This window comes from Oncorhynchus keta, chromosome 26 (genome assembly GCF_023373465.1).
Source record: "Oncorhynchus keta strain PuntledgeMale-10-30-2019 chromosome 26, Oket_V2, whole genome shotgun sequence".
In the NCBI taxonomy this organism is placed as follows: Eukaryota; Metazoa; Chordata; class Actinopteri; order Salmoniformes; family Salmonidae; genus Oncorhynchus; species Oncorhynchus keta.
In genome coordinates this window covers 33,462,442-33,471,366 of record NC_068446.1, presented here as the reverse complement: position 1 = coordinate 33,471,366, position 8,925 = coordinate 33,462,442, and the positions used below count along the sequence as shown (strand labels likewise).

The 8,925-nt window shown below is 41.2% G+C and overlaps 1 long non-coding RNA gene across 1 annotated transcript; it reads right to left on the bottom strand.

The window, feature by feature from the left end:
• Positions 1-2,031: 2,031 nt before the first annotated feature.
• Positions 2,032-5,824, bottom strand: LOC118390754 (uncharacterized). The gene is made up of 3 exons (XR_008080283.1): positions 5,582-5,824; positions 5,376-5,477; positions 2,032-4,221 (listed from the first exon to the last, which is right to left on the bottom strand). It is a non-coding gene; the product is annotated as an uncharacterized LOC118390754 (long non-coding RNA).
• Between the last annotated feature and the right edge of the window lie 3,101 nt (positions 5,825-8,925).

Here is an 8,925-nt window from a genome sequence, read left to right as displayed (position 1 = left end):
GTACTCTTTAAAAAGAGTGTCTGATTTCTTTGAAAAGTTCCATACTTCAAAGATTTTGGCCACATGATACCCCATCTCTAAAGCCTTAGAGAATTCAGCTGTGACCCATACACCTGTCAGTGCTCTTTCTTGATCAGTGTGATCACATGGGGTTTGTTGTATGTTTTCACTGCAGGTGCGACAAAGGGGAAAGAAAAGTTTTCCTTGAGGGCCCCTGTAAGGCAACACAGGTATAAACAAACCCCTTGGAGGGTAGACTGTTGCTTTGATCAGACCAAAATAGTTTTGAGGTAAGTCAAAATCACGATGAATAATTTCAGCATGACCTATAGGATAGCATGAGGAACTCATTACATGCGGATAAAGGGATGTAAAATCCACATAGCCTATTGTCTCGTCGGGTTGCGCTACATACCTCAATGTCAAAGCATTGGTACGGCCGCCATACAAGGCCTGTCTTGGCTCCAGAGGTTCTGGGGTGTCAAAGCTGGAAAGGAATGCTTGAACATGAGGATCAGACTTTTTGAGGGCTGTCCATTCGTGCTCCCACAAAACAACCACTTTTAGACCGTAAGTAGCCTGTAAAGAAGCAACTTTGTCTTGAAACTCTTGGTACATTTCCCCAAAAGTCTTTTGGGTTAGGACACACATGTTCTGGGGCACAAAGCAAGATTTGCAACCATGGAAGAAACAACCATTGTACTCATACACGGTCTCAACCCCGTCAATCTGGGTGTAGCCATCTACATGGTAATGTAAATGTCTTTATCCTGGGCCATATACTCTAGCCATTGAATGGACCCACTAGAGTATGCCTTGAATTGGCGTCGGTAGTTGTCAGGCGAGGGGATAGCTATAGAGGCTGTAGGCAGATAGTGTGTACGGTATGTTTTCATGCATGCTGATGCAATAGTTGTACAACTCCAGGGGTCAATGCCTGCATCTTTGATGACCTCTTCTCTGAATCTGAGGCATCCTTCACGAAGTATAACCACATCATTGTCACAGTATGATTCCATCTCTTTATGGAAATCAAAGGTGCCATGTCTTACTGTCTCATACCAAATCATGAATCTCTCACGCTCTTTGGGAGACATTTGATCACACCCGTACATTTCTGGGCTGGGATATGATCCGATATAATAGATTCTCCTCAGATGTGAAGAAGTGGGGGAACCAGCCTTTCACAGAGTTTTCAAAACCCAAGGCCTCTGGCATTTGAGCCAATCTCATGGGTAAGAAGCTTAAACTGTCAATGTATCTCTGGTTGAAGGCTGGATCTACAAAACACAAGATTTTACTACCTTGCGCCTTTACTACCTTAGAAAGAGTAGTGCACAATTGGATCCTTCTGCAGACCACTTTTCCCCTTGAATGTCATGGTAGATACAAAAATAGGCAAATGATCCCCCGATTGCTGATTTGTCTCAAAATCATAGAACACATATTTCTCTGAATGTTCTTCTTCAGCCAAGGGCTGAATATAACACTCGTGTGGCACTTCTTGAACCACTTCAGCATTTCTGCTTTTCAGAGCCCCTTTACAGATTGGACAATGTATGATTCCACAAATATGTGGTTTAGGGCTATCTATTTTAAGGCTGTAATTGCAATGACATTTTGGGTATTTCTTTTTAATGGCACAAATGCTTACAGATTTACAGGCCTTAGGGTGCCATGTTTCAATTTTGTGTTTATCGTAACAGTAGGTCGAACGACATGTGCGATGGCAATCCTCACATGGTGTCAAGTTTAAGGTTTGTATAGGGCACTCTGCATCCTGACATACCGAACAGTTATAACGGCGCGAGTGCCCCCCCTTTCGGGTGTAGCCGGTATGGCAGGATGGACACACATAGGGTGCACCTATGAACGCCTTGATGTTGGTAACGGCATAGTAATGTTCGTTTTGCACATAAAAGTACAGAATCTGAGGGTGCGGTTGGGGGGTGTGTCACGTAGAGTAGGCCAGAAGGCTAAACTGGATAACCTAACCTCTATCAAAATAAAAAGATGGCGGAGCCGCAAAAGTTCTTCTGTGCAAAGGTGTTTATTTACAAGTGATTCCGGAACAAAAAACAACAGTACTGCCATCAACGTCTACCTTATGGGACAGCTTAAAAACAATGCTGCCCCATCCACAGCTCAATCCAAAATTCTCCTCCATGACTGAAAGAGAGGCTCCTTTTGTAGGGCTAGCCCCTCCCCTCAGAACAATTAACCCTGATTAATTAATCAACTAACAATACAAACCTACATTTTCCATGAACTAAACATACTAAAGGATATACATTGCAACACGGTTTTAAACAATATCACAACATAACATTTACAACATTACATCACTACTGACAATATCTTTCAATATGCCCATATGCATTAATGAGCCATTTGGGACAGGCACTATAAAGCCAACCCAATTCCCTTAGCTCGGGTCCTTTTCCAGCATACCCGGAAGCTACAGAGATGGAGAGAGAGGTACAGACAAACAAACAATGCGCTCATCCACAACATTGATAAGTATATTAATTATTGTATCTCTCAAATATGAACACTGACAAGTGTGAAATGCATGCACCAAGACAGAAGTTAATTTGTGTGTCGACCCACATTGTTAACTTATCTTATAATGGCGCAGGGAGGAGTGATGAATATGTGTGTGCGTTAAAGAACCAAATGCTGCCCGCGGCCAGTGACGGACTTCTACGTCACAGGGTGTTTTGGAACTTCAAGAGAGCTGCATTAGCTCTACTGTGGTACAAAACCACAATCTTGATATTCAGAAGGTTTTCAAATTTGACAATGTCTGAGAATGCCACCCCTTCATGTATCCCGAGACCCACCGCCGTTTGGATCTCTCTAGCCTTTTGCAATGCCATCAGATCAGTACATCCGGGGTTAAGTAAATGCGCTAGGCCTATTGCAAAACATAGCTTATTATTGGGATTGTGAACGTTTATGAGGTAGGCCCTTTTATTGCTTATGATTTCTGACTGCATTAGGCTATCAAGCTTCCTTCTCTGCCCACCACCCCCCTGCGGTTGACGTATTATTTGCACTACAAGCTCGAGGGTCCGATCGGCTATGATGGCTAAATTTGACTGAACAAGGCGTTCTACCAGCGCTGTAAATTGTTCAAGATCTGCTTCGCCATTGGGTAAAATAAGAGATACTGTATTATGCAGGCTATCTCCACATATTTCCAACTGTAAGACATCACGAGGTTCGCCATAATCTCTTGCCGTTTCTAACAGGTCATTCAGAGTGTCCATTATCATCATGTAAAATACAGCATAGTCAAGATTCTGATTCACACATAGGAAATTGAAAAACTGTCGAATCTCTGTATTGTTCCTGTACACAACCCTGACACGTCTATCATGAACATATGCCTCCAGATTTATTAGACAATTGTCCAATTCCCCAAAAACATCTTGTGGCGTTTCAGACTCTACGGACCTGGGCGTTCGTTACTGGTTGTTCTATCGCTGTTGGGGTGGTCGGGGCCGAAATTGTCTGACTCTCGTTCATCCGATTAATTAAGGTTATGAGGGCTTCGGGAATCTGGGATAACATGTTTTCCTCAGACGCCCCTGACTCGTTCATACGATTAATCATTTCTAAGAGTTCGGCTGGAATCTGTGTTAATATGCTTTCATCTAACGTTCCTGACTCGTTCATACGTTTAATAACTTCTAGGAGTTCGGCTGGAATCTGGGATAAGAGGCTTTCAACTGTCTCCCCGTGTTGCGTTAGTTCTGCCATTTTTGGATAATTAAGGGTGTTCGTTTTTTTTTTGGTCTTTCTGTAATGGTTGGTGTTACATGTATGATTTTAGCTTCTGTATTTGCGTTTTTTAATGGGGTTGTAATGCTTTAATGCTGTTTAACATGCGTGGAATTGTTCTATGCCAGAATAACATATCGTCTCTGTACTGTCTCTCAATTAAATCCCCTAGTCGTTTGTATAGCAAAACATTCCTCGATTTCAAAGCCCTGGAAAATAATGTGAAAAACCTTTCTTGTTCGGCTGCAGGTACTGAGGCCGTAGAATTGACTGGGTCTATAAGGTTGGCCGCATCACAGAATAGCTGGTCGTCAACATCTGACATGTCATTAAAAACAGGTCTCTCGGGTGTTTCATCGGGAATGCTCGGGGCGCCGGAATCCCCCAGCTCTAGATGTATGTGGTCGTCTGTGCCGTTTTTCGCCGGGGCGGAGTCTGATGAAAATAATACATACAAAATTACATTATTAGATATAAAAAAATATATGTTAGCTACATACAAATGTCAAATACCTTTCCGTTATAATAATATATATTAACCTCTTGCTCCTACCTGACACCCAGGCGTCCCATCTAGACATCTGGAAATGCAAATGCGCTACGCTAAATGCTAATAGTACTAGTTAAAACTCAAACGTTCATTAAAATACACATGCAGGGTATTGAATTAAAGCTACACTCGTTGTGAATCCAGGCAACAAGTCAGATTTTTAAAATGCTTTTCGGCGAAAGCATGAGAAGCTATTATCTGATAGCATGTAAGACCCCAAAAGACCCGCAGGGGACGTAAACAAAATAATTAGCATAGTCGTCGCTACACAAACCGCACAAATAAAATATAAAACATTCATTACCTTTGACCATCTTCTTTGTTGGCACTCCTAGATGTCCCATAATCACTGTTGGGTCTTTTTTTCGATTAAATCGGTCCATATATAGCCTAGATATCGATCTATGAAGACTGTGTGATAAACAAAAAAAAATAGCGTCTTATAACGTAACGTCATTTTTAAAAATTAAAAAAGTCGACGATAAACTTTCACAAAACACTTCGAAATACTTTTGTAATGCAACTTAAACGTTAATAAGCGATCAAATTGATCACGAGGCAAAGTATATTCTTTAGCTGTCCGTCTGGAAATAATGTCCGGGTAAATCTCAACCAAAATATCCGGTCGGAGACCGAAAGAAATGCGCTGCCTTGCGTCTGTTTGACCAAGAAACAAATAGTAGGCAAATGACAAGACTCTAGACAACATGTGGAAGCTGTAGGTATTGCAACCTCAGCCCCATTAAATGTGGTTCACCTTTATCAATGGGTTCAAGTTGCGCATGGATATATTTTTCCATTTTCAGTGATCAGATTTTCCTGCACTTTTCGATGAAACACACGTTCTGTTATAGTCACAGCCGTGATTTAACCAGTTTTATAAACGTCTGAGTGTTTTCTATCCACACATACTAATCATATGCATATACTATATTCCTGGCATGAGCAGCAGGGCGCTGAAATGTTGCGCGATTTTTAACAGAATGTTCGAAAAAGTCTGGGGTAGGAGTAATAGGTTAACAATACATAGTTAAAATACCTCGGCTTTTTTGCCGCTTGTTGTGACGAATCGCCGAAACCGGGGGTGTGTGACTTTTTCCCTCTAGCGTTCCAGATTCTGCTGGGCCTGTCTCCGGGCAGTCTGAAAAAACATTATTTGTCTTTGTTTTAACATAGGCTATCAACAGATCTATAACTAATAAAAAGGCTGATAACTAATAACAAAACTGTATAATGGTCTCATACCGTGTCCCTGGAGCGCCTGCTCGTGAAGCAGCAAGTTCCCGGCCCAACAGTAGTTTTCGGGTGGGCTTGATTCCGAGCAATGTACTTGGGCCACCGCTGTTCTTTGCCTGTTGCGGTCTGGAATATTTCGGGAGGGGGTCGATGTTCCCTGGATTCGCGGTGAGTTGGAAAAATCGCTCGTACAGAACGGTAGAATTGCAAGTCCTGCGTGTCAGATGTACATAACGCATCCTTTATCATTCCTGGCTGTATGTCGGCTGTAAATACATAAAATAGTTTTAAAAAAATAGTACACCCTATTTTTAAATTTTTATATATAAATGTTCTTGGGTATGTGTTTAATTATAAGGACTTACAACGAAAAAAGGACGCTGGTGACTGCCTGCCAGACTTTTGCTCCTGCGAACCCCCCTCCTGTTCCAGATCCGGTAAATTGCGTAAAAGCTGCGTAAATGTCCGGGATCCTAGACACCATTAGACAATATTAACTGTTATACGCTATATCTACACTTTAAAAAAAAAAAACTATATTGGCCTTTTGGCCTGAAATACCCAAATAACTAGGGGTTAATATTCCAATAATATTCAGACAAATCTTAAAATATGTTTTTCATTTTACTCACCTCCAGAAATATCCATTATGCGAGATTCACTTATTCCGAATATTATTATTATTATTATTATTTTTTTTTAAATCTGTCCGTGCAGCTCAATATTCGGGCCTGTATGTTTGCGCTAAAGCAATGTTAACAACGTTAAAAATAGTTCTGTCCCTAACTATCTAAAAGTACGGAATGAGTTTTTGAGAGATGTATGCTACACCCCACCCCTGTATGTCTATTTTAGAGCCCCCAAAAGGCTTTGAATTCAAAGTACCGTTCTGTCTGCATTGGGTTTGCTAGAATCCCTGTGTGTTGATTAGATATCAGTGTTTAACCCGGGCTGTAGGCCTATATCTTGACAGGCCATATGACGGATAATGTAAACCTTGGTTTCAAACGATTCTCTACAGATAGAGCTCTGGGACCCCGGGTTGAACCCCACCACCTTAGGATTTATGTAACACACACACAACCACACACACACGCCTGTTGCTACGCCCCCAAGACCACTCACACACACACACCCCTGATTCTATTTTACTTCGCGACAGAGCTGGAAGACGTTGTTAAATAGGCTTTTCCCATAGTTAAAGGGTGAGATACCATTTTTTAAATTCCTTTTATTGAATTCCAAAATATTTCGTACAACCTTTAAGACATCTTTGAATTAAGTAACACATTTGAATAATATTTAAACATGCATCACACGTGTTTTATGTAAAAATAAAAACCTTGGAGGCCGGTCTTTGTACATTATTACAAACTTTAATAAAACGTAATGTTCACAACATACCCATGTAGAAATAGACTATAAAATAATACATGTTTTTTCAGATCTTACAGTTGTCTGCGCCAGACCCTAGCGTGAGAGAAAAGAGCGCTACCCCTTAGTTAAATGGGGGCTATACATTTTCAAAAATTAACACCTACATTTTAACAAACGTTATAATTCAATTTTTTTTACTATTTCTTCCAGATATAGGGGTCCTGTTAGCCCTGAACATTATCCGTTTCCAATTCCCCATCGCAAAGTCTTTTCCGCGCTCCGTCGAAGCTCTGTCCACTTTCCTGCCAGGGAAGGATCCACCTTCGACCTTGTTGTTGTTCCGGGTTATGTCTCAACGATAACCTCGGCCATCGCCGTAATTGTTCACGATTTTCGAAAAGACTGTCCAGCTTATTCATCAGGGTTCGGAAAATGTGGTAATCGCGCCATTTAAAACTGAACATTATTTGAACATTTTTTACATCCTTTCATGCTTTGGAGGATACATATGAACTGACCGTTTTCATAGCATTTGCCCTATCAAATTGTTCACATGCTAAAATTGTCACTCTGGAGTCCGGGGTATAAGCCATGGAAGTGACTCTCAGAGCCATTAGATCATTTCGTCCACAGACTTGTTCTTCCAACGCATATCCTGGCAGCCTTGAAGCACTCAGGACGCGTTCCATTTGACACAAAGCTAGCCTTATTTTAAGCCATTATCGCATCCTTAGCGCTGGAGAAAAAGGCTCGGGTTCTGCACGATAAAAGGGTTGGGACACGCTGTCTGTGAATATCTTAACCGTAGATTCCTCCGGGTTGAATATGTACGAAATATGTCCCTCGCTTGTACACAAAAATCCTTTAAAACATTCGGGAGCCTCAAGCAAAATATCCTCCAGGCTTTTGGCATTGGATTCATGACATGAGCTACAGAGCACTCCGAGAATTCCCCTTGTAGATATATTTTAGATGTTTAATATTCAGGTCTTAAAAAATGGCTTGTTCTGGACATTTATAAAGCCTAGGCCCCAGATACATAACCCTGGACATTCCTGCTTCATAGATAACAAACATAAGGGAGATAAAACTGGGGGTGGGGGGGACATACACGGTCCCAAAAGTTCAAACACCACCCTCCCCAGTTCAACCAGCCCCCTAGACATCAAGCAACAGGCCTACTTCAAAGCATACCATAGATATATAAAATAACACACACCCTCTAACACGTGAACACATGAACAGGGGGGACGGGCCGGAGGCCCATATTCAGACATGTACACGTCATCATGACGTACGGTCATCAATCAATCATTTTGACCCTAGCCGTATCCTATTTCTCTCTCAAACTAACCAAACCATCAGTCCTAGCTTGCTATTATGAAAATCTAATTCAACAATGCCAATAATGTTTTCAATTTTACTTTTGATTTCAAAAGCAGCTCAAACATAGAACATGTAAGAATGAACTATAGCCAATGGATTCTATCTTGCTGATATACATAGGGAAATAATGCACGCTCTAGAATGCCCTTCAAGCCAATCAGAAACGAGTATTCAACAATGGTATAAATATTATTATAAACTGGGTGGTTCGAGCCCTGAATGCTGATTGGCTGACAGAAATGGTATATCAGTCCGTATACGACAGGTATGACAAAGCATTTATTTTTACTGCTCTAATCACGTTGGTTACCAGTTTACAATAACAATAAGGCACCTCATTGCTTAATTATAAACTGGGTGGTTAGATCCCTGAATGCTGATTGGCTGATAGCCATGGTACAGTTTATCAGACCGAATACCATGGGTATGACAAAACATTTATTTTTACTTCTCATATTACGTTGGTAACCAGTTTGGCCATATACCACACCTCTTTGGAACTTAATGCTTAATTATAAACGGGGTGGTTCGAACCCTGAATGCTGATGGGCTGACAGACCGTATACCATGGGTATGGCGAAACATTTATT